Genomic DNA, 26,982 nt, shown 5'->3' on the forward strand with positions numbered 1-26,982 from the left:
AATATCATTTACATCATTTTATAATGATTTTAAATGAAAGTTTGTATAGTATTTTGTGGGCCTAGGAAAGTTAAAAAATTAAAATCAAATATTAACTATCGCACAACTTTGTTTATATCCGAGCTCACGTGATCGCACAATGGGAAGTAAACAGGAAAAATTAAAATCAAAGGAAATAATTTAACTGCAAATTAAAGATTTTCCATGTTGATTGTAATGTTATCTCCCTTGCAACTCTATTTTTATCTTTGCAATCCCATGATCGCACGATTGGAAAGAGGAGGGACATTACTCATTGCAGCATTGCGATGAAGGGGATTTTCTTTGCCCTAAAATATCTGGCAAGATAGAATATAGGGTTTTTGATAGTCTCATGACTGCCATGGTTGTAGGAAAGCATAATGTATATTTGCTAATACGACTTTAGAAATTTCAACAGGTGCAACCAACAAAAGTAAAGCTAGACCCCATGCCCTTTGCCATTTTTCTTCCATGCCTACAACAATATCTAAGTTTTGATAGGGGTAGTGATTTTTGTGAAAGAATCACAAGTTGGGCTTGTGAAATTTTTAAAAAGATGCATCAGAGAGATACCATTTTAGGAAAATATACAAAGAAAAAAATGCAATTGTGTGCTTTGGAACAATAATATTTTTGTTCATGGTTCATATGCAGGATGAAAATATTTTAATTCTAAATTTTATTTCACCAACAGATATATGTTTTATAAAAAATTATTGGTGAAGAGTTTTACTCATGGTGATAATGAGAGTAATAAGGTAAATATGTTTTACCCATAGAGAGCAAAACTTTCACATTTGCAAAAAATGGATAAGAGATAAAAGGCTTGTGAAGTATCTGCATAAGTTTTAAAGTGGAAGAGATATTTTAATTTACTAGTATAAGTGAGTGAATTATTTTGGCTAAGTTGAAAAATCAAACAACCAGTGTATTTACTCAGAATAAAGATTTGCAGCAGGGCAATTATTTTACAAGTGAAAAGTGAATTCATATGAGAAACAAGGAAAAGGGAAAAGGTTTTACCATAGCAATGAGTCATTTTAACTCAAAGTGAGAGCAGTTTCTATTTTTTAATAAAGGATGAAGCACACTCACGAGAATAAAAATGTTGCAAGGATGATTTGATATTCTTTATATCAAAGTGAAAAAAATGTAAAAGATGATTCTTATAAGGGAAATGTATTTACGAAGAGAAAATGTGGAATTTAAATATTGACACCAAATATTTTCAAGAATTGAAAATAATTCCACAAAAGTATTTACCTAGAAACAGAGTAAAATGTGAATGCACATGGTGTATTTACCCAAAAACAGAGTAAAATGTGAATGCACATGGAGAATATTATTATTTAGAAGAAACAGATTTTCACGAATAAAGTGAAATACATGTGGAAATTATTATTCATCCAGTAAAGAGTGCTTGCACAAGAATTGACCAAAGTGGAGAATATTTGTAGTTAGAAGATATTTTGGGAAAGTGAAGATAAGATTTTGAAGATGCAAGGATATTTTCAAATGCAGAGAGATGAAAGAGATAGGACATATGGCATCAACAGGGCAAATTGAAGAAGACATGTGGCAAAGCAGGAGCAGATCTGAAGTCTTCCTCTCTTCTATTTATTCCTCTTTCTTCTATGTTGTAAACATTCCAAATTTTTTCTCTTGTATAGGGTCTATAGGTAGTTCTTGTCTACAGGTTTTTACATCCATGTAGTAGACTGGTTATTTTGAGCATAATGTAATGCATTTTGTAGAGCAATTTTAAATGGGGTCCAGTGTTCAAATTTTTTGCAGGCATTTGAAGAATGTAAAGTGTTGTTGGTAGAAGTAGAATTTGGAATAAATGAAAATATGGTTCAAATATAGTTTCTCTCCATTGTATGATTCTATCAGTTTTTGAGTAAAATCAACCAAGGGTTTATTTTATTGAGTGCATTGTTATGATGTATGTGGTTTTCTATTTATGCTTTTGCCCAAGGGGTCAACTAAATTGCTTAAATAGAGTTCCAGAATGATAAGGCTTATGCAAGGATTTAGGTAAGTAGTCTTGGATGTGAATAACTAATGAGATACACTATAAGGCAATAATATCTTACATCTAATAGCTACTGGATAAAATCTTTTCTTGTGTCATTTTATATTTTTCACAGTTTCAAGTTGCCCAATAGAATGAGGCATTGATCTCAGCTAGCAATTGTGCTTACAGTTAGTGTTGTTGTCAAAATCATTAGCTCTTACTACAAGGATTTTTTGAATCACAAAATCTTTTATTTTATGTATGTGTGTTTATGAGTTGAAATGTCTCATAGCTCTAGGAAGTTGAGGATCTTTCTCATTTTATGTTGAGCGTATATGAGAACCATTAATTCCATTGACTTGAAGAGTTGTTCATTCTCACTGCTCCACTTTAAGTTGTAGATCAATGGATGATTAGCCATCATTTAGAATCTCCTTAAATTGTTGTTGAGCCTCTTGGTGAGAGTATCTACTTTATTTAATGTCATTTACAAGTGTCGTGCAAAGATTGTAAATGCATTAAGGGATCACCCTCCCTGGTTTTGTAGAGCCTAAAGTGCAGAAGGATCTTGTATCCTTGTTGAAGTTGGTTGAAGTCCTTAAAATTTTGGATAGCTGATGTTGGCAACCTCATAGGAAGTGGAGAGATCAACTTGATTGTTGCATAAGTGTAAAACCCATTAGTAGGCACCAACACGTTACTAGTTCTAATGCGAGTTATCATGAGTTGTTATCTAAGCTTATGTTGGAATTGACCTCATGCATTTAGAGATGCAATTTTCCTTAATTCATTTATTTTTATTGCAATGAGAATTTCGATAGTGAGCCACGTTAAAATAAGATAGTGAGCCACATTGTAATAAGACAGTGTTCCAACCGACAATGAGTCACCCTTTGTGTAAACACCATATAACTAGTTATATTATCTTGAGAGTTAAAACTCTCTATGGTTTTTATCACTTGAATTTTTCATGTATATAAAAATATGGTATTATTTTTGTAGTTATTTTCTTTATTTTTTCTACATCTATTGATTCATGATGATGAGATTAATTGATGAGGCTAATAAATCAGTAAAAGTTTTATAAGTGTGGGAATATTGATTCACCCCCCTCTTAGTATTTTGGTCCATTCAACCATTGAATAATTTGCATAAGAGCTTGGTCCCTTGTTTGCTAGATTAATTGTTTGAGGGATATCCTTGTTGGTTGAACCATGGCACTGATAAGTATGATTGAAGAATATTAGTTGGATGAAGAATTGAAGACAACTCTTGACGATTTGAAAATTGTGGAATTAGAGAATGAAGAGTTGAAAGAGAATTGAAGGTAGTGAATGAATGTGTGTAGAAGCTAAGAGAATAAATCCAGAAGTTCAAGCTGAGACATAAGGAAGTTAACAATCAATTGAAGGAAGGAAATGAAATCGTTAAAGGTTTGATCCTAAAGATTGAGGAGAAGAACAAGATAGAAGAAACCCTAAAAGATTTAATCAAGCTAAAGACTAAATAGTGTGAGAAATTGGAACAAGAAGTGAAGAAGTTGAAGGTAGAAAGTAAAGTTCTTTAAAGTAGAAAACTACTGGAAGATTTGATTAACATGTAGAAAGCTCATTTAGATATGACAAAGACAAAGGCAAGTAAGTTAAGGTAGAAGTAGAAAAGAAACTCGAAGAATCAAGTAAAACCCAAAATCAAAGATCTACTACAAGAAGACTATTGGTTTGTCAACCAAATGCACAAAGGTACCCATCATTTAATGGTTACTGTTTTCAGTATAATAAATTTGGTCATAAGGTTGTAGATTGTAGAAGTATTGAATGTTGCAATTGTAAGAAGTTTGGTCACAAAGCAAATTACTATTTAAATCATGTTGCGAGTCAAAATCATCATCTTGCTGGAATGAGTAGGATGAATATGAATTTTCATGGATATTGTCATATATGCAATGGCCATGGTCACAAAACTAATTATTATATATCCATAACACATTCAACAAATTTAGTGCAAAGGAACATCAATTGTTATAAGTGCAAGAAATCCTAACATTATGCTTATTAGTGTAGAAATGAAGTTGGTATGGAGAAGTTTGTGGAGAAGAATGTAGTGAATTCTAGTGAATTAAAGAAAAAAGAAATCATGGTATGGAGAAAGAAGGAGGTGAGCAATGAGATAAATATTGATGTACAAGAATCCAGTGAAGGCACCTCTTCCTCCAATAACTAAGCTCATTGCTTTGGCTCAGGGGGAGGTTTTCAAGGAAAATATTTTTATTCTCCTCTTCCCAATTGATATATAGATCTATTGGTATCTAAATGGTTTGGAAAAGAGAGTTGAAGCTTGTGAGGTTTACTTTAAGTTGTTTTAGGAGGTGTGGTGTATTGGCCTAGTACCCCAAACTACTGGTTATGCTAAGGAAAGTCTGGCCTCCAAAAAGAGGAAGCTGAAGGAGACTATGTTTAATAGTTCTTTGAAATCTAATAAAAAGAAGAAAGACTAGAATCAAGAAGATATAATTGAGTTAGATGATCCAGAGTACCCTGTGGCTAAAGAAGAATTGGAGGTTGTGGAGCAAGAGAAAGACAATTTAGAGGAAGAATCAGATAATATGCAAAATATCCTAGAGACATGCAATGATGCACAAATAACTCTATTTGAATGCATAAATGAAATGAGCTACTATATCAATAGTGCCAACAAAGTTTACATATATTGTCTTCAATGGTTGACTACTATGGCGAAGTTCAAAGAAAAAGCTGAATATGTCAAGAAGAAGAATTGAACTCTATTTATAAGTCATTTGACTTTATGAGTGATAAATTGGAGAGCATAGGAAGAAGGAAAATTCCTTTTAGTCTGAGTTATTATCTTTGCAAAGGCAAAAGGAAGATTATGTGAGTATTTTCTGGGAAGTTAAGGAGATTGTTGAGGCCAAACTACAACATTTTTTAGTATTGCTTAATGATGTAGTTGAATATGAGAAGAATCCATCTATTCTGGACAACTTATCTCATGCTATTGATGTGTTGGTTGAATGCAAAATCTTGTCTATTATCAATAAACTAGTTGTGCATTCCTGGAAGGTTCTCCTTTTGGAGCTTAAGGAGAAATACAAGTATATCTTTTAGAAGAAAAGTAGTTAAGGAATTTCTTTTTGATATACATTTTTGACATTCTTGTTAATATAAGTTGTTGAACACATTGTTTTTCTTTTTCATCAAATGCACCCTTTGTCCTTGATGTCAAAGGGGGAGAAAGGTTAATGGAGAAATAGGGAGAAAAGATAAATGAAGAAATAGAGAGATATGAGTCATATGAGTAAGGGGGAGTTATAAGAAAATATACATGTAGACATTTTTTTGAGATTGTTCTTTTTGAGATGTTTTTCCATCAATGATAAAGGGGTAGATTGTTAGATTTGTGTGAATGTTATCATTGTTGTAATTGATGTCAAAATCGGTGATCCAGTTAGACTAGATGTACAATATTGAGCAGAGCAGTGATGATGAAAAAATAATGTATGCAGAAAGTAGAGTAGTGATATTGAACAAATATTGAGGAAATAAGTATGTATATAGAAGTCTACTAGAGTGATGAACTTATAAGGCATTGAGAGGGGGGTGAATTAGAGATAGTAAAAATAATATAAATCCAAATATCAATTTCACCAATTTAAACTCAATGGACATGTAAGTAATAACACCGAATATGCAATCATTGCACAAAGCATAAACCACGTGACACAAGAATTTATACATGGAAAACCCAAATGGGAAAAACCACGATGGGATTTAGTAGCCACAAGATCCACTATCTGTAGTATACAGATCTGACCAGTTAAGGTCTATAACACCCAATTAGGGGCACACCCTGTTAAAAGTTTCTAAGCTCAATTAAGAGCTATATAATAAGGTCTGTGAGGACCAGCCCTACTAGGAGGTACCCAAGTTACTGGGATTCGAAAACACAAGTTAGTGTGTCACCTGGTAAGAGGATTTAATGATTAGAACTATTAGGATCTGACTACACCCTATTAGGAGTGACCTTGTAAGAGGATTTTCTTGTTGCAACTATTAGGGAGTCAACAAGTACAAATGATCTCAGTATAACATCTTCTATGTCTGATAATATCTGCTTCAAAACATTACAATATTACAAAAACATCATCTCTCATCTTTTTTGATCTTCGCACTATCAAAAATACACAATTTGCTCATCACATATCACACTATCAAGGTCCTGTATAAATATCTTTTCATACCTTATCACACAATTAAAATTATCATAAGGTCATCTTAGAATGTTATTACAATTTCCTAGGTTCAATGCATCTAGACAATCTTGCATTGCACACTTTAGTTATGTCGGCCTCTGACATAATAAATTAAATGTTGTGTCATTTTACTGATTTGAGTGATTTTCATCACTACCAGTTAAGTCTCCATCAACTAATATGTTATGTCAAATAAAATCTCATTCACTTGATAGGTTCAACATGTGCAGTCACAAACATATCTTCATCTGATAGTCTTCAATGCTTTTGCAAAACCACATCATCTCAACCTTCATGATTTTCATGTGTTAGATAATTGATCAGTCCCAAAGACACTAAGAGGGGGGGTGAATCAGTGTCTAACCAGTAAATAAAAGATTTAAACTTGTTTGCAACTTTATAACCCAAATTAATATACCAGTAAGCAAATAATAATGCAGTAAAGAGAAACAAAAGTATAACCATCAATGCACACCATAACATAGATATTTTTGGCAAGGAAACCTAGTAGGGGAAAAACCTCAGTGGGATTTGAGACCCACAATATTTACTCACTGGCCAAAATGAATAAATATTACTTATACAATAGGGGGCTACACATGTAGGAAGGCCAACAACCTATAGCTCACCGCTCAACAACAAAATGGAGTGCCACTGACTACAATTGGATGGTTAAATCCAATGACAATGTACTACTCAAAATAGCATCTATAATGTTGGATTCAGTACCAATTTAAGTTCTATCAGATACCTCTGCCATAAACCTTGCTTCACTCTGCTCTGCTTTTATTTGCTCATAAAATAATTACATCATAATGCATATATAGTTATTCGCTCTCATATACCACTTGCATTCATTACCTAATTTCATTTCAAAATGATCTACAAGATCTCATACATATATGAGTCTTTACAATACATCATGTCAGCTATACAATAATATTACAATACAAAACAATATAATTTCCATGTCAGCTACGAGTGTCGGTAAGATCTTCTATCGGTGTAAGTTGGATGCTAGTGAGAATAGATTTGTAGTGCTTATCGGTGCCAGTAGATGATGTCTATTGTCGGTGTAACCTATGACCCATGTTACCAGTTGGTTTCCATCAATGACAACATCAACTATTCTCATCTAAGTGTGTACTACCAACAATCTTCCCCTTTGTCATTGATGGCAACACTCATGAGAAAAATCCAAAAATTTGAAGTCCAAAACTGATCCAAGAATAAGAGTTACCCCCCTGAGAAAATGATCCCTTCTATACATTTTTCTCCCACACTACTCCCCCTTTTACATCAATGACAAAGGATGTCAAAGAGAATCAAAGAATTAAAAATTATACCTCAAAGTCTTTAACCGGTTATGTACAATTTGAAAGATATCCGCCAAAATCAGATTAAGACTATTGTCACTCAAATCGCACCCGTAATGCACAAGTTGAAAGCTCAAGCAACTTGGTGACACATGGGATAATTCTCAGGCCTGTGGGTTGCCTATAGCGAGAATTAACCTCCAGATGAAGGGTTGGTTCCTTGTAAATAACAATAAATCATTACCAAGAAAAGGGATAGGAAAACATAAAATGAAAGTAGAAAGACTTTGCAAATGCTAAACCAAAGTGAAGCATCAATAAGATATCTCAAAATGATAGAAATACACTCCTAAAAACACCAATCTGTACAAATAGACTTCTGGTTTATAGCACATAAATATTTCATGCAAAGGATTTAAAATTAAAAAAATTGAAAGGAAAGAAAACTTTCACAATCAACCAAATGAACAAACTTATCACAATGCACAACTTGTGACTTACAAATGAGATAGAAAATTTAAAGGTTATCTAGGCAATAACACAATAAACTAGCTCTCCATCATGAATAAGGAAATGAACTCCAAAATATAAGGCATAAGCTGATAATTTTATTCAGTATTCTATCAAAAAACTACATATGAGCTACAAGAATGTATTCTCTACTAAAACCAGCAAGAGAATCATCAAGAACTAGTGAAGAAAGATCAAAAATTTTCACTTTATACAAAAATCTTCCAAAACGTAGAAGAAAAATAACTCTAGAATGATTGAAGATGAACTCCCACTAAAAATATATTTTTCTAAAAACTGATCCTCATATAGAAATAAAAGCCACCAAAGTACGCTCCAAAACATACAAAAAGAACTCATGCAAACTTTCTCTCAAGTGGGTAATTCAGTTCAAATTCTTAGTCAACTAAAGGTTGACCCATGTGGTGCTCAAAATCAAGCCTTATCACCTCAAGATCATGATAAAAAATCATGCAAACTTGCTCTGAGCTTAATAATCACCTGCATTAACCAGATGACTTCTTCTTATTTTGCATGGATCCCTGGATGCTACCTTGCCTACCACCACTTTCACCTTCTAATTGTAACTAGCATTTCTTTCTTCATCGGGTCATCAGGTTAGCACTGAAACACTTATTCTGATGGCTGATGATACACTTGCATTTCACTTTCTTTTCTATTAGGTCATCAAAGTAGAATTGAAATACTTACTCTAATGTCCGACGACATTTCCCAAATTGCACACTCCATGAATGGTTTCTCCATCAAGTCATCAGAATAGCACTGAAACACTTATTCTGATGGTCGATGAAAGTTCCATCCTTAGAATTCTTCCTTATCAAGTTCTCAGCATGGCCTCAAACATGTTATTTTGATGGATGATGATATTTTCCATCCTCAATCACTGGGTCATGATGGAAATCCTAACGAGCAATTTCCCACTGCGACTTGGCGAATACCATCGGATCTTCTCTAATTTTTGTCATTCAACTATGATTTTCTCGGCCTTTAACTTGCCTTAGCTGCTATCCCCTTCTATTGGTCCTGCCACATGTCACTTCCTGGTTGGCTCACAGGTCCACCTTGTCTACTATCTGGACTACCATCTTAACCACCACTGAACCTGGACCCACCTTGTTGATAAGTGGTAGTGATAACTAGGCATGCAAGTTTTCTTTGCTCCTTAGCGATATTCGTTAGATCTTTTGGACTTGCATGACCCTTAACCCACCTAGGCACTCACCTTTTCTACATGTGCTTTGTCACCAAGTCGTAGAGATAATTTGTGAGCTTCTTTCTATAGCGGTATGGCGATAGCCCTTAGATCTTTTGAACTACCATTGATCTTGCCTGAAATTGCTCGATCTTTAGCACCTAAGCCTATCTTCTCTCTTATGCCACATGTCAAAATGTGTCACCCCCTAATTGGCTCTGGAGATCAGCCTTGGCACCACCTATCTGTCGGGCCTACCACATGTCTTGTTTTGTTAGATATCATTCTTTTGGCCAAACTACTCCCTCGGCAAGTTGTTTACCAGTCTCATCGAACCTACAATTTCATCGATATCTTTATTTTATCAACGAGACTGCTTCTGAATTCTTCGATATACCCTATGTCAATCGAACTGATCATTCAATGAAACCTTTTAGAGATTCATTGCGGCCAAGGTCTTCTTAATAAATTACCCATCCATTCCATGCCACCTACGACTGGAGAGCCACATGTTCTTGGTCTTATACTCTCTACTTTGCCACATCATTAGTCAATAATTCACAATGATATTCGGCGAGCATCTAACCATCGTGACATAGCGATGGTCATTGGATTTTCTCTGATCTATGCTCGATCTTCCTTACTTGCTCAACCTTTAACCTCTTCCCACTAGCTGGTCACAAAATTTGGATGCCTTGAGATGCACATGCATGCGAGGTCCACTAGGCCATAAGCCACTTCTTGTCAAAATCCTATAAGCTTTGACACTATAGTTATATGTGTTCTTATATTTAAATGCGACAAACTCCCTCTATGTGGCCAATGTGGGATAAATGGTTTTCCTTTGAAAGTTCATTTCTTTTGTAAACCCAACTTGGTGCCCAGGCAAAAAATTGCCTTACACAGGCCAATTGCATTTGTTTTGAAGTTTCTTAAGCCACACCATCTCATCTGCAATGGAGCATAAATATCTCTATGATTTATAGCATGCTGAGCTCAATTCTCGTGGGAGCCACATTTTAACCCACATGCTATCTTACTTTTCCTATATCTGCACATCAAGAAAACAAGTTAGACAAAAATAGTGCATTTCTTATTTCTCATTCATGATTTGACCTTTTCAAAATGAATGAATGAAAGGCTTCATTATGGCACTGAATTTGGCATGTGCAAAATTTGATAACAAAGACTCTGCATAAATTTAGTGCTATTAGAAATAATGGTTTCAGTCTATCGGATCATATCGGTCAGATAATGCATTTGTTTCTTCGGTGATCTTTCTCCTTGAATGGTTTCTTTAGATAGCTCAATCTGTTGTGATAGAAGGTTGTCCAATCTAGGACCAATTTTATTTTTCATCTCCCGTGCCTCCATTCTTATCCTTGCTTTTTCCTTTTCTAATTTCTCAATCTTTTCTTGAAAAACTGCCATTTCCTAATCCAAAACTAAAGTAAGTTCTGAAGAACCTATCATGTTATCTGCTATATCATCAATCTCTTTTTGTGTTTTCCTTATCTCCTTATCAATTTCCTCTATTAGGTGGTGAGGCTTGCATGCTTCCTTATACAATTCTTTATATTCCAAAATAGAGGAATTAAGTACCGGTAATAAAGAATCAATATGCTCTGTATAGTCCTTAATAGTCTTATCAAATAATTCACCTTTCTCCTTATTCACCCTTTCCTTAACAGTCTCTTCATTAATTTTATCTACAGTTAGAATATTTGAAGCAATGAATTTGGACAATGTGTCCAATTTACCTAAATATCTAGAAATATGATGTATCTTACAATCACGTGCAATCAATTTCAAAATAGGTAAAGTATCATCAATGGCCTTAAATGCTAAGGCATTGCATTCAGTGATATTCTTTATGGAATCTAAAAGTACATTTGTCACATTAGTAGGTCTGTAATCTATGGTGGACGTGCTAGGTAGAGTGTGAGGTTTTGTAGTTGGTTTCTTCTCATCTTTGGATTCCTTAACCTCTTCTGCTCTCTTGTTTCCATCATTAACCTCTTCCTTATTCACCATTTCTTCTGTATGCTCACTATGTTTTTCAACTTTATTTTCATCCTTACTATCATCCTTACTGATTGCCTTATTGACTGCTAGTTTAGATATACTCTATTCATGCCCTATTCCAATTTCAGTTTGTGCTTCTACTTCTGCTTTTATTGGTTTCTCAATGTTAAGCTAAGTATCATCAAGGTTGGTTTCAGTTTTCTTAACATCATCTATTTCCTTATCCATGACAATGTTAAAGTCTTGAGTATCTACATTCATAGTAAAAAGAATGTCTGACTCTGGATTAGTGTCATCTATTATCATTTCCTCTACCTTCTTTTCAGATTGACTATCAGTTTATGTTGATGCCTTTGCAGTTATTGGTGGGGTGTCCCGAGCCAGTGGAGGAAAGTTATCCTTGACAATGATATCAGGTACACTGCCAATTTTTCCTTTACCCTTATCAACCTTTTGATATACTTTAGAAAAATATTTATCTATTTTCTATCTGCACTTCTCTTCTTTCTTCTCTCTTTCCATAGAAAATATATCCCACTTATCCATTGTCTCATCTACAATTTCCTTAACTCTGCGAGCCATAAGACTAACCTTTCGGTGACCACTCACAAAAACTATTTTGTTTGCCTCTGATATTAAATCATCAATTTACTACTTGGAATTAACAGGATGCACAACTAATAGAGCTTCTACCTTTAATTTCTTGTCAAGCTCAATAACAGACATTATCTTAGTCTCTAATCTTGATTATAAATCATTTGGAAAAATATCTATGACCTCTATAAGAACCTTCTTGTATATGTCTAGATACAAAATAATACTTTCTTCTATGGTATCCTTATCTGAATCCTTGAAAGAATGATAAAGTTTATTCATATTTCCAAGGTTTCCCTCTTGGGTGATTTCAATGATAGACTCTTCCAGTGTAAGAGTATCCAATGCCTTAGGTTCAGATTTCTTCTTTGGAGTTACTTTCTTCTTCGGACTACTGGGCTTTCTTATAGCCTGTTGTTTCTTTCTATGTGCTTGACTTCTTGGGAGATGGAGTAGGTGCCAGTGATGGTTTTCTTTTCTTCCTATTCACTCTCTTCAATTCAACTGCCCGATCAGTGTCAGAATCAGATGAAGTAGCCACAGGGGAAATGTAAGCTACCGGTTTTTGCTCTAATTAACTTTATGTCACACTAGCAACAATACCGCCAAGATTCATCACTCCTCTAACATCCTTTACCAACTTAGAAGCATCTTTCATTAGTTTCTCTCTTTTCTTCATCTTCTTTATCATAGCAATACCACTTTCAATGGTTTCAACATTACCAAATATCTCCTCTGTTGGTTTTGGTGGAGCATCTAAGAGTATTTTAGCATATGAATATAATATGTGAGAATCCACCTCATATCCAATTTCAATAATCCAGACAATTCTGGGTCTAACTACCTCCATCCAGATTTCATCTCTTTTCACTACAAACATATCTATTTATCATATTTATCCACAATGCTTTGCGGAATCCTTTTCGTTTGTTTCATTTTAACTTGGAAATTCTTGAAATAGTCTTTTACCAACAGATCCTATACTGATAATTGCCTCCTTTATCTATTTTCCAATAGAAATATCATAGGCAAAATCCTTGTGTCCTATATCAGGAATCTCTTTTGAAAAGTAAAGCATTAAGCACACAATCAGACTTCCAAATTTAAATGTTCCTTTCTTATCACCTTTGATCTTATACAAATTCTCTAATAGTTCATCCTTTAACCATTCACAAATATCAATCTTTGCATTGTTCAATATCATCTCATGTGCACTATGAATGCATGAACTAGATACAAAATTCAACCTATTTGTATGACTAACTTTATAGCCAATGACCATGCTAGAAAATTTAACATTTTTATCCTTTATATCATTGACCCTAAGTGACATGTTGTCAAATGTAGCTCTGATTAAGCTCATAACCTCTTTGTTAGGGATTTTCTTCTTCTTTTCAGGTCTAGAACTAGTGGAGGGTAAACTAGTAACAACCCTAATAGCTTCCTTGGTAATCTTAAATACTGATTCCAACTACATAAATTCATCATGAACCCTACTAAGAACATAGGAGACAGCTTCATCTAAGAATTTTGGCATATGGAGAATATCTATGAAACCTAAATCCTCAACTACCTTATGTTTTGGTTTCACTACCACATTCTTATCAGTGATTATATTCATGTACATGTTCATCAAATCTTCAGACCCTAAACTTTCTATGTAACCATGTATGTATGCCCTAGGGTGTTTAGCAAACGTGACTCCCTTCGAGATTCTAGAAAATGCACCAATAGAATCATCTAGTTTTGCTATCTTAGGAATGATCTTGAAAAGAGGTCTAGGTCGTTTTATGTTCTCCAATGTGGTAGGGTTTGCTACGAATTCAGGAACAAAAGATGAAGATGCCATTGCGAAAGATAAATACCTTTAACTAAGAAATCCTTGAATGCTCTAAAAAGACCTTTGTTGCTTCGCCTTTAGAATGCCTTTGCTCAATTTCACTATCTTTGAATGCTTGGATGCTTGGTGAATTGAAATGAGAAGTTATCGAGCTTTTATAACCAAAAATTAACTTACAACTACAATAAATGCTTCACTGGTAAAGTGAAAACTCCACATATTCACCGATAAAGAAGAAATATAACTTCTTACCACCAATTGAGGGTAACTGCATGATTTTCAATTTGTCACCTTACCCCTAAGGATTACTCCTTAGTTAGATGACAAATTTCCTGTCGGTGCAGGATTACCCTATTCTATCGATATAGAGACAAATTCATCACTTCTCTGATCTCTCTTCCTAATCCATTGTTTAGAAAATTCTTGCTTGATTTTAGTCACCTTTACTTTGCCTTTGTTATTGGATACTTTATTGTTACATTGTTTCTCATAAAAGCCTTTCCATTACCTTGACCAGTTTGAGTTCTGCATTGATTAGATAAATGTCCAAATCTACCACAAATATAGCATTTCACATTCATTCTAGAATTGTTTGAGTTATGACCATTTTTATTGCATTTGGAACATTGACTAGTAGGTAAGTTTGTATTCTGATTATTCCTAAATCTGCACTGATTTTCTCTATGACCAAATTTGTTGTAATTAAAAAAATTCCCATTAAATTATTTAACATTAGGTTGCCTTACTAATTTGCCATGATTATGATTGGTTGTAGTCCCAAAACTTTCTCCATGTTCAAATCCAAGTCTAGCTATTTCTCCATCAGGTTTCTAACTTTTTAGAATATCATCAAGATTATCTAAACTCTTCTTGAATTTGTCTTTGTATTCATTTGCAGTGACCAACTCACCTTCCAAAGTGCTAACTTGTCTCATAAGTTCCTCTTTGCCATGTTGCATGTGAATCAAATCAGTTTTAAGCATATAATTTTCATAACTAAGCCTTAGATTTTCATCTGAACTTTCATTAAGTCTTCTAGCCAAATCTTCCTCATTCCTCTTTCTATCTTCAATATCCTCGCATAGTCTCATGGTTAAATCTTGCATCTCATTCTTCATGTTACTATTCTCTTGTCTCAATTTGTCTGCAATATCTTTGAGAGTTTCCTTTTCTTGATCATCTTGATTTTGCAATTGCACATGTAATTATTTTCTCTTATTCTTTGCTATAACCAAGTTATCTTGAAGTGCTTTGATGAATTCACAAGGAGTTTTGAGTTCCTCTTCTAGATTGATATTCTTCAATTTTTCTACATCAAAATCTTCAAGATCTCCTTCCAACTATTGTCTCAAAATTTTCATCAGTACTGGTTTTAGAATCTTCCTCAAGCTGTTAGGCTTGTGCAAATAGAGGACTAGGCTCTTATACCAATTTTTAAATACTTGATCAATCCCAAAGACACTGAGATGGGGGGCTGAATCAATGTCTAACTGGTAAACAAAATATTTAAACTTGTTTGCAACTTTATAACCTAAATTAATATATCGGTAAGAAAATAATAATATAGTAAAGAGAAACAAAAGTATAACCATCAATGCACACCATAACACAGATATTTTTGGTGAGGAAAGTCGATAGGGGAAAAACCTCGGTGGGATTTGTGATGCATAATATTCACTCACTAGCCAATATGAATAAATATTACTTATACAATAGGGGCCTGCACATGTAGGAAGGCCAATAGCCTAGAGCTCACTGTTCAATAACAAAATGGAGTCCCACTGACTACAATTGGATGGTTAAATACAATGAAAATGTACTGCTCAAAATAGCATCTAAAATGTTGGATTCAGTACTGGTTTAAGATCTGTCAAATACCTCTACCATAAACCTTGCTTCGCTCTGCTGTTGTCTTATTTTCTCATAAAATAATTACATCATAATGCATATACAGTTATTTGCTCTCATATACCGCTTGCATTCATTACCTAATTTCATTTCAAAATGATCTACAAGATCTGATAGATGTATGAGTCTTTACAATACATCATGTTATCTATACAATAATATTACAATACAAAATAATATAATTTCCATGTCGGCTAGGAGTGTCGGTAAGATCTTCTATTGGTGTAGGTTGGATGTCAATGAGAATAGACTTGTAGTTCTTGTTGGTGTTGGTAGATGATGTCTATTTTCGGTGTAAATTGTGAACCATGTTACCAGCTAGTTGTCATCAATGACAACATCAACTATTCTCATTTGAGTGTATAATGCCAACATCATGCACCGGTTGTTGGAATGTAACATTGTCTATTATTTATCGGTTGAAGTCCTAATTACTAGTTCTGATAAAAACTATTTCTGCTTTACTGATTAAGTCTAGCCAGTTTAACTGTAGGACTTAGATGACTTAGAGAAACATAGTTGCCATCAATAACAACATACAAAATAGTCATCATACATAAATTTTATCACTATGCACAATAGACATATATGGGTTGCATCAAGGAAACACACATTATCAGTATAGTAGAAATGATCAAGTGTCAACACTGGAGTTATTTTGAAAAGATCCTCTTCTCTAGAATTTTATGTTTTTCTTATCATGGTTTGTATCTAGTTCTTGTATCAATTGAATTTCTATCTGAATGTTTGTTTTGCATTATGATTTTTGGATCCTAATTTTCAAAATGTGTGGCATCTATATCTTAAAGATAGGAGTTGTTATACTTGGAATTTGTGTCTATGGGTCTGATAGAATCTTGTTTTGTCCTAGTAATTGAGGCATGTGTTTAAGTAATTGAAACATGTGAAGGAATTGCATAGAAGATCAATGAAGGCTGTCTTGGTTACCCTATGCTTTGAACAAAACATACATCAGTAACGTGTTGATCTAAGCAATGTATTATTATGTAAATCATTTATGCTTGGTTGACATATTATCTTTTTGTATGTGCTTACTGGTATATATATATACATAAATGATATGTGGGTGTGTGTTTTGTATGAATGATGGTGTGATGTGTTGTCAGAATTGAGTTGTCACTGATGTCAACTGGTATTGCATGCAAGTTACCAATTGAGGTATGTCATCTAGGATGAAGAATAATGTACTGGTATAGTGAAATTAAAGTAGTTGTTGAGACTATTAGTGACTTCATCGGTATGAGATGAGATGCATGTGTGGGTGAGCATGTTAAGTTATAACTAGTAGAGCTTATACTGGTCTAAAGTTTGGCTGCCTATTTATGATGAAGAGGTAGAATGTTAAAGTTATCATAAACCATTGGAGGTGAAGATGTGTTACCAGTGTACTGTGCACTACAAGTCAGCAGAAGAAGAAGGACTCACCAGTAAGGGCATGTACTGGTATGAGTTTGCCGAATGTTCAATTAAGAACTGACTGTGTGTCGATGAGCTGAGTGATTGACCATGGTGATGCCATGTGGAGTCGAGGTGGCAAATATGCAGGGATCGGTAAAGCCACCATCATCACGGTTGGTGAAACAGCTAGTCAACATAAATGAAACAACCATAACTCAGGGGATTGTAACTGGCTACTACGGCTCAAGGAAGAAAGAATGACAGTGGAAGATCAAGAAATACTTGGCACCTAGATCAATGCAAAGGAAATCTGATCACAAGAAGACCTTGAAAAAGGAAACAACTAAGTGTTCTATGAGCTGACAAATTTCAAAGTAGAAAATATTGTACGTGATTGCTATCTTTAAGCAAGCATGTGTTGGATAATAGAAAGCATGTGTAGATGCATCCCTAGAGTATAGGTAATTGACTCATGACAGACTAGATAGGATATAATGCAGATTGTGTAGGGAAAAGGAAACCCTAAGTGCTCTAAATTTGAATTCTATTTTGGCGGGAAACCAGGAGATAAAGTGAAGAGCTCGAGATAGAGAAAGATGTTGTTGCACTAAGAAGACAAGTGTGATATTGTTGTCTGAGAGCCGAAGAGGAAAACACTTAAAATGTTTATGAGCAAAGTATTAACTTATAGGTGAAGCAAAGCAAATTGGTATAAGGAACAATGGGTGAAGAGTGCATTGAACACAGAGGTTATAAACTAGCAGAATTTGTGCCTAATTAAGAGTGAGTGAGTGTGAGTTAAGAAGAGGAAGACATTGGGAAAGAAGGATTGAGAAAGGTGATAAAAAATGTCAAGTTGCAGAGTGAGTGAAGAGAATATAGACCAATAAGAGTGAAACTGGCAGAGGAGAATATTGTAAGGTTACAAAAATTCATTTGCAATAATGATTCCATTTGTATATCTGAGTTTTATATTGCTTTCACTAAGTTGTAGCTTAGTGCAGGGGTTGTATCTCCTTTAGGTAGTAGCCTATAATTTGTATGGCTCCCTAACTACTTATGAGATGAGGACTGCTGGTATTGGTGTTGTGAAGAAAGAAGCTGCGTTCAAGACATCAAGAAAAGGAAAAGAATAATCTTCTCATGATGCAACTAGTGAAGACTCTGATGACATAATGGAAAAATTTGTCAGAAGACTCAAGATAGGTTCAAGCAAATATAAAGGCAAACATCCCTTAAAATGTTGCAAGTATGGAAAGATTGGATATTTTGTTGCTAAATGCCCTTATGGTGATAAGAATGGAGATGATCAATCAAAAGGTAGTAGATCATTTAGTAAGGATAGGAAGAAATATGTCTACTAGCATGTTAGGTAAGGCTACCAGAAGAAGAGTAGTCCTTACACACATGAAGATGACACCACAAATGAGGAAAGTGCCTCAAATGACTGTTGGAGTGGTGATCAAGTAAGAGAAAACCTTTTTATGGCTCAAGAGGTACCGATACCTAAATAAGAAGAAGAGGAAGAGAAAGAAGGTGAAGTAGATATTGAAGAAGAACTCATTAGTGTCATAGATGAGCTAAAGAAAACAAGAAGAGAGTTGAAGAAGGTAAAAAAGGTTGCAGCTGAAAAACAAGAGTTGTTGGAACAATATCTTGAAGAGTCCTAGAAAACTATTATATATTTAAAACTTTAGTTGGAAGAGGCCAAGTGGATGTGTGAAGTCACTAGTACTAGTCTAAGTGAAAAGGAAAAGGAACATCATAATCTAGAAGCAAAAATAGTGAAACTCTAGAAGGACTTGGAGAAAAGTCAGGAAGAAATAAAAGTGAGAAGCAAGTATGAAGGCAACATTGAAGCTTTGGACAAGATGTTGAGCAAATAGAAGCAATCCAAAGATACTGGTGGCTTAGGTTTTGTAAAAGGTCAAAGTTAAAATAGAAAAGACATGTCGAATAAGGAAGTTCAGTTGACTTCTAAAAATGAAGGTGAAGAGAAGAAGACAATGACAGTGGGCAAGGATACTTGCAAAAAGACATATGCGGATGCTGCTAGAAACCAATACACAAACTGATATGCTAAATCAATGAATGAGAGACCATACTCAATGCACCAACACACAGATTCAAGGAGAAATGCAAGCATTGATCATGAAGGATTCACAAGGGTTAGCAGCATGAAAGGAAGCACCCCAGTGAGGTAGCCATTTTTAGGTTCAAGACAACCTAACTGGTATGTACCAAATTTTCATGGTTATTATCATCAGTGCAATAAGTTTGGTCATAGTTTTTGAGAGTAGAAACTCATTTTTTGCATTACAAAGTACAAATATCATGTGTTATAATTGCAATGAGTTTGGTCACAAGAGTTATGAATGTAGGAGTAACATGCAAATGTTCTACAAGAATGTATTGAGTACATCTTTTGGTGCTAATGTGAAATGCTATAAGTGTCAAAATTTTAGTCACATAGAAAGGCACTATCAGCTGAGAACTCACAAGCAAAAGAAAGTTGTACCAGATGAAAAGTTGGAATCAAAACCAGAACACAAAGTGATAGAAGAGGAAAAGAAAGAAGAGAAACCAGTTTGGGTAGAGAAGGAGAAAAACAAGACATAGTCTAGCCTGATTGTGCAGACTGCTCTACATGCTGAAAGGAGGAATTAATGGGTAGTTGATAGTGGTTGCTCAAAACACATGATCGGAGATAAGAAAAAGTTCATCAAGCTTGATGATTGGAATGGTGGTTCAGTCTGGTTCAATGATAACTCCTCCATCAAAATCAAAGGTGGTGGTACACTAAATATTGATGGAAAGCTCAAGGCTCATGATGTGTACTATGTGGAAGGTTTGAAACATAACCCATTGAGTGTATGTTAGATGTGTGACAAAGTATACAAGTTCTCATTTGATTCGACTAGTTGCCAGATAAGGAAGCAGAGTACCAGTCAGGTGGTAGCAGAAGGAAAGAGAATAAAGGGTAATGTCTACAATCAGAAGGAATGTTATGTGTCCCAATGCATGATGGGATAGGTTGATGAAAGTTGGTTGTGGCACCGGAGACTAGGCCATGTGAATTTTGACAATTTGATGAAGATAAGAAAGCACCAGTATGTGAGAAACGTACCTCAAATCATAAAATTGGCAAGCACATTATGTGATGAATGTGTTAGAAGTAAGCAAGCAAAGGTCAATTTTAAAACAAAAGAATATAAAACCTCAAGACCTTTGGAGTTGATACATACTGACTTATGTGGGCCAATATAGACAAGAGATTTGGCCGAAGAAAGGTATTTCATGTTGTTCATAGATGATTACTAAAGAATGACTTGGGTAATCTTCCTACATGACAATTCACAAGCATTTGAGAGATTCAAAATTTTCAGGAAGATGGTGGAAAATGAAAGTGGACACCAGTTAAAGTTCTTAAGATCTGACCGGGGTGGATAATTTTCTTCAAATGAATTTGTTGACTACTATGAGAAACATGGAATTTGAAGATAATTTTCAGCTGCAAGGACACCTCAGCAAAATGGGGTGGTGGAGAGGAAGAATAGGAAAGTAAAAGAGATGGCCAAGACAATGTTGAATGAGGCCAATGTACCGGATATATACTGGAAGGAAGTAGTTCATACTGCTGTTTACACTTTAAACTGGGTTCAATTAAGGGTGAATAGTAGAATGACTCCTTATGAGTTGTAGAATGAAAGGAAACCGTCACTCAAACACTTTAAAGTGTTTGGAAGTAAATGCTTCATTGAGAAAGATATTGATGGATTGGGAAGTTTTGATTCCCGCAGTGATGAAGGAACTTTTTTGGGATACTCAGCCAATAATAAAGCCTACAAATGGTACAACAAGGGATTGAGAAGAGTGGTTGAGAGTGTACATGTGAGAATATATGAAGATCCACACAAAGGACAATCTGTACCTACACCCTACATTGATAAGTCAAATGTGGAATATGAAGACCAATCTAACAATGGACTGGTAGAAGATGTACCAAACAAGACTCCCAACTGGTATGTGCAGAAGAATCATCTAGAAGAACAAATCATAGGAGATAGGAATGAAGGTGTGCAGACTAGAAGGAGATTAGCCCAAGAAGGTGAGCAGGTAGAATTTTGTCTCATGACTGAAGTAGAGCCCAAAAAATTTGATGATGCTAGAAAAAGTGAGAAGTGGGTAAATGCCATGGATGAAGAATTGAGACAAATTGAGAAAAATCAGACTTGGGAACTTGTTCCTAGACTGGTAGAAAGGAATGTCATAGGTACCAAATGGGTCTACCAGAACAAGATGAATGAAGAAGGTAAGATAGACCGACATAAATCAAGGTTAGTTTGCAAAGGGTATGCTCAAGTTGAAGGTATTGACTTTGAGGAAACCTTTGCACCAATGGCTAGGTCAGAGGCAATAAGAATGTTTTTATCTTTCTCAGCCTACAAGGGATATAAAGTGTATCAGATGGATGTGAAATCTGATTTTCTCAATGGAAATCTTGAAGAAGAGGTGTATATGGAATAGCTAGAAGGGTACTCATTGCATGAAGATGAGAGTTTTGTATGTCAATTGAAGAAAACTTTGTATGGCTTGAGGCAAGCTCCCAGAGCATGGCATTCCCAGTTAGACAAATACTTGAAGGAGAAAGGATTCTAGAAAGGGAATGCAAACATCAACTTGTATGTCAAGGTAAATGGAGATCACATGATTATAGTTGTTGTATATGTGGATGATATTATCTTCAGTGGAGACAAGGACATTGTGTGCAAAGATTTTGTAGATCAGATGAAGACTAAGTTTGAGATGTTCATGTTGGGTGAGTTTTCCTATTTTCTTGGTTTTGCAGATCTCTCAGAAGGAAAAAGGAATTTTCATCTCCCAAGGCAAGTATGCAAAAGACATGCTAAAGAAATTTAAAATGGAGGATAGCAAACTGGTCAGCACTCCCATGGTTACTGGTTGTAAGTTGAGCAAACTAGATGAATCACTGGAAGTTGAGAAAACATTATATTGGCCTATGATTGGTAGTCTATTGTATTTAACAACATCTAGACCAGATATTGTATAAGTTGTTTGCATGGTAGCAAGATTCCAAGCTACTCCTAAACCGTCTCACTTAAATGCAGTTAGAAGAATTTTGAGGTTTCTGCAAGGGACTATCAGTCATGGTCTGTGGTATCCAAAGAAAGGAGACTTCTCTTTGCAGGCTTATACTAATGCAAATTGGGCTAGAAGTATTGATGACCGAGAAAGTACAAGTGGTGGTGATTTCTACTTAGGAGACCAGTTAGTATCATGGTATAGTAAGAAGCAAGATTCAGTGTCACTATCTACTACTGAGGTAGAATACATAGCAACTTCGACATGTTTTTCACATGTTTTATGAATGAAGCAGACACTAGAAGACATACAAGTGGAGATATCAGAACCTATTCCAATCCAGTGTGATAACTCAAGTGTAATAAACATCTCCAAGAATCCAGTAATGCACTCAAGAACAAAACATATTGCAATCAAGTATCACTTCTTGAGGGAGAAGGTAGCAAAAAAGGAGGTTCGGGTAGAATATGTTCCCACCAATGAGCAGATTGTTGACATATTTACAAAACCACTTCCATTGGGTCCTTTTGAGTATTTGAGACAAAAAATGGGAGTTGTCCCACCATCTAGTAGCACTTAAATGCATCAAACGATGCATGATTCAGGGGGAGTATTGAATCATGATGCATGGACAAAGGGGGACAAAATGACTTAAGAAGAAGTTGTCTGGGGAGTGATTATTGGTGTTAGACTAAGGTTCCCTTCGCCATTTATCTCAAAGGGGAGTGAAACCGAAAAAGGAGTGTTGACATCACTACCAAAGGTGGATATTGTTGGCATTTGGTTGTCATTAATGTCAACCGGTATTGCAGGGAAGCTACTGGTAGAGGTATGTCATCTGAGATGAAGAATAATGTACCAGTATGATGAAATAAAAGTAGTTGTTGAGGCTATCAGTGACTTCGTCAGTATGAGATGAGATGCATGTGTGGGTGAGAATGTTAAGTGACAACTGATAGAGCTTATATCGGTTTGAAGTTTGGCTGCCTGTTTATGATGAAGAGGTAGAATGTTAAAGTTATCATAAACCATCGTAGGTTAAGATGTGTTACAGGTGTAGTGTGCATTGTCGGTTAGCAGAAGAAGGACTCACCGGTAAAGGTGTGTACCCATATGAGTTTGTTGAATGTTCAAGTAAGAACTGACTATATGTCGATGAGCTGAGTGATTGACCATGGTGATGCCATGTGGAGCCGAGGTAAAAAATATGCAATGATTGGTAAAGCCACCATCGTCATGGATGGTGAAACAGCTAGTCGACATAAATGAAACAACCACAAATCATGGGATTGAAACTAAGTGATGTGGCTCAAGGAAGAAAGAATGATAGAGGAAGATCAGGGAGTAGTTGGTGTATAGATCAATGCAAAGGAAATCCAATCACAAGAAGACCTCAAAAAGGAAATAGCCAAGTATTCTATGAGTTGACATATTTCAAAGTAGAAAATCATGTACATGATTTCTATCTTTAAGAAAGCATGCATTAGGTAATTAAAAGCGTGTGTAGATGCATCCCTGGAGTATAGGTAATTGACCCATGACAGACTGTATAGGATCTAATATAGATTGTGTTGGGAAAAGAAAACCTAAGTGCTCTGAATTTGAATTGCATTTTGGTGGGAAACTAGGGGATAAAGTAAAGAGATCGAGATAGAGCAAGATGCTGCCGCAGTAAAAAGACAAGTGTGATATTTTTGTTTAAGAGATGAAGAGAAAAAAACTTAAAGTGTTTATGAGAAAAGTATTAATTTACAGGTGAAGCAGAGCAAACTGGTATAAGGAACAACCGGTGAAGAGTGCATGGAACATAGAGGTTATAAACTAGAAGAAGTTGATCTTGATTAAGAGTAAGTGAGTATGAGTTAACAAGAGGAAGGAATTGTGAAAGAAGGATTGAGAAAGGTGATAAAAAAGCCAATAGACCGGTAAGGGTGAAACTAGTAGAGGAGAATAGTGTTGTTAGGAACTAGGAAGGACAACTTAGAGGGGGGAGTGAATTAGTTAACAATAAATTATAACCCAATGCCTGTAAAGTAGATTAACAATTATAGTATTAACGATACAACTTAATGCATGAAATATAAAGGAAAGCAACATCCACAACATATGAGACAAAGATTTTGATGTGGAAACCCTGTAAGGGGAAAAACTACAGTGGGAAACATTACCCATAATTAGATGATACTACTGTAGATAGTAAGTGATTACAATAAGGGGTCTGTACATTCAAAAATGCCAACCACTTAGAGCTCACTACTCAATCACAAAATAGGAGTCACACTGATTACATAGTTGGATGGTTAAATCCAATAACAATGTATTGCTTCAATATTGCATCTTCAAATGTTGGATTCGAGACCGGTTTAAGCTCTATGCATGAGGACCAAAAACCTTCATAACCTTTCCTTCAACCTTCAAATAATATCTGCATGATTCACACAATGATCTTCAATATCTGTATACATCTTCCAAATAACATCTTACAATTACATTTAAATTAATTACAAAATAAGTCTTGGTGCAATACAATATGTTGGCCTCAATATATTTACACATTATCCAATCAATAAACCATTTCCAAAATGTGTCGTGCTGATATAGAACTTGATATCTTGTACTGGTCCATAACCTAGACCTATCTGTCGGTTAAGGCAAATATGTGAGTCCAATTAGTCCAATAGGAAAAAACCAAATGTAAACATCCAATCCATGTCTTCAATATAACCAAATGATCTATAGATGATAACAATTCATCATACACTACCTGAGCTACCACTGAAACATATAGCAGTGACTGTGCATAAGCCAATATCCATATCGGGACCACATTGTGCTAGTTCAACAACAAACCAATATAACTAGAGTGCCAAATCATCAATGTAGACCTCTAGAAAGATAAGTGTTGACATCAATGACAAAACCAATGCAACACATGACGAAGTCATCCATAATACCAATATTCTCCCCCTTTGGTATTGATGGCAACACTAGATGGAAAAACATCTAAGTGCCAAAAACAGAATGCCAAATACCAATAATCTCCCAAAATAGATCAATACAAAGTTTTGTACCAAAAGCAGAAACAATATAACCAAAACCAAAAATATATCTGGCCCCAATATTCAAAGAGCAATGTTTTTCTATAGATATCTCTCCCCCTTAGACATCATATGCCAAAGCAATTAAGAATCAAAATCAGAACATAACATACAGCTAACTACTCCCCTTGAGAAGTAGCTCTCCTTCATCAAGGCCGAAAAAATATTTTTATGTTAGTCCCTACCGATTTGATGCCAATTTGTATCATTCAGGTCTCTGTCAGCAGGGTGATTACCCTAAGCTTCTCTCTGAGATATTCAAATGTTTCCTTAGGAAAAGGCTTTGTAAAAATATTTACAATTGTTGTTGAGTTATCACAATGAATAATTACTGGTTCTTTGCATTTTACCTTAATATCCTTCAACATTTACTTGATCCATAATACTCAAGTGCAATTAGTTGCTTCTACAACATATTCTACTTCTGTTGTAGATAATGATGTACAAGTCTGCTTCTTGCTGATCCAATAAATTAATCTTCTGCCAAGAAAGAATGCGCCTGTAGTGGTACTCTTTCTGTCATCCACATCTCCTACCCAATTTGCATATGTATATGCACATAACTCAGAATTGTCATCCTTAGGATACCGTAAACCAAGATTTGTTGTGCCTTGTAGGTACTGAAAAATCCTTTTTACTACATTTTCATGATTTTCTTTAGGATTGCTTTGAAATCTTGAAATGATACACAATGCATTCATTATATCAGGTCTGGTTTGTGTCAAATACAATAATCCTCCAATCATAGATTTGTACCTTGTCAGATTAATAGGAGTTGAATCATTCTTTGATGTCAATTTATCAGTTGTAGTCATAGGAGTGCTTATCAGTTTGGAGTTTTCCATTCCAAATTTCTTCAAGATGTCAGGCCTCACCTCGACTCAGTCTGACATTCAGTGGATTTTATATTTAGATTATTATGGATACTTTATTTTGATGCATTTTGAGACTTAGAACTTATATGATTTCAGGATTTAGATAACATTGCTATGATTTGATAATTTACTTATATGCTTTATGGGATAGAACACTACATGATTGTTAGATAGGATGATATTGCAATGATAGATGTCGTTATTAATTTTGAAGGAGTTTACTATGAATATAGAACTATGATGTATGGTTAAGTTTATGTGAATTGGGATGAAATTTCTTATGAGAATTTACTTGATAAAAGATGTATTTAATCTGTGCAGATGAAAATTTTATGCAAGTGATGATGTGTATTGTTATATTATTGAATTATATTATATATGGATATTTGGAAGTACTAATGTATAAATTGAGATGCGCAAGAAATTTACCATGTGACCATGGAAAATTATGGAGAATCAAACCTAGACTTATGTATGTTCGTGAGCCAGGGGTTGTCTATTTGGAGAGACAACACCCCGTTTGTGTTGTATTTTATTTGTAATAGTATATGTTGCATGAGTGTTAAGTGTTATTTAAATTTAATGTGTAAAAACCACAAGAGACAATTTCATGTTTTATTTTGTAAAAGTGTTTTATTTGTGTCGCTTGACACATGTGTGGATTTAAATTTAAATGTTTTATTTTTGTCTCTTGGTGGGAAAGTGTTTAACTATAGTTTCTTTTTAATTAATATAACGTGATGTCATAAATACCTTGGGAAAGAAATCTTTGG

This window comes from Cryptomeria japonica, chromosome 7, assembly GCF_030272615.1.
Source record: "Cryptomeria japonica chromosome 7, Sugi_1.0, whole genome shotgun sequence".
Classification (NCBI taxonomy): domain Eukaryota; kingdom Viridiplantae; phylum Streptophyta; class Pinopsida; order Cupressales; family Cupressaceae; genus Cryptomeria; species Cryptomeria japonica.